Genomic DNA, 1,028 nt, shown 5'->3' on the forward strand with positions numbered 1-1,028 from the left:
AGGGTTACAGGGCTCCCAGTGGCCTCATGGGAGAGTGAAGCAATTAGGGAAAGGAAAGTAGTATCCAGACCCCAGGCGGTCAGATGAAGAGGGGAGAGGGAGTTGTCAAGGCCAGGAAGGGGGGTGGGCAGATCAGCTACTGGACAGTCTTAGGGAGACACGGTGACTAAGGACCCCATGCATCAGACTTGGAGGTTCAGATCATAACCAGAGGGGAGTGGCTCTACGGAGAGCTGGGCAGGGGCTGTGGAGCCCTGGGTGGGAGGGCAGGGGCTGAGGCCCAGCCCTGGAGCTGCGGGAGCCTGGGAGATTTCGGTGCCCAGAAAAATCAGCACACAAAATCGGCACCTGTTTATTTGGCCCCTGCAGCTGAAGCCTGGTTAGAGCGGCCGGGCCCTCCCAGACAGTGCGGCTGGATGAGCTAGCCAGGGCCCTTTAAGATACCAAGCTCTGATTTGTGACCCTGAAAATCTCTAGCTGACACATCCTCCTGGCTCTGGGTTTGGGATTAGCTCATGGGATGGGGCTGATGAAATCCCAGGAAATCCACTCCTTATTGGCTTTGGGCCCAGAGGCCCTTTCCACACAGCAGAGAGGGTCGCACACAGGGCTCTTGTGTTTTGAGGGGAACATGCCCCACTGGGGGGCCCTCACCCCGCATCTTTGGTCGGGAAGCAGTGCCGGCAGAGGCCGGGCCTGAGTTAGGTAGGAAGGGGGAGGGTCTGCACTTATCTGGGAGGAGCCTGGAGTTTTCCTCACACACTGAGGTGCCTGGGCAGCAGCCGTGCACATCCGGGAGGTGGGGGTGGGGCGAGGGGCTTTCTCAGTCCTTTCTCGGACCTCCTTTCTCCCCTCCGGGCATGGCGCCTCCGTCCACCATCTCTCCGGGAACATCTTGCTTTTCTTTTCCAGCTCAGCCTCCAGCCCTTCACCTCTTCTTTTTCTCTCTGCAGCTGTAGCCAACTGGAAGGGGGCTCAGGTACCTGGGCGGACTCCCCCCTGCGCCGGACCCTCAGTTTCCTCCTGGG

Source organism: Lynx canadensis, chromosome F1 (assembly GCF_007474595.2).
Source record: "Lynx canadensis isolate LIC74 chromosome F1, mLynCan4.pri.v2, whole genome shotgun sequence".
Classification (NCBI taxonomy): Eukaryota; Metazoa; Chordata; class Mammalia; order Carnivora; family Felidae; genus Lynx; species Lynx canadensis.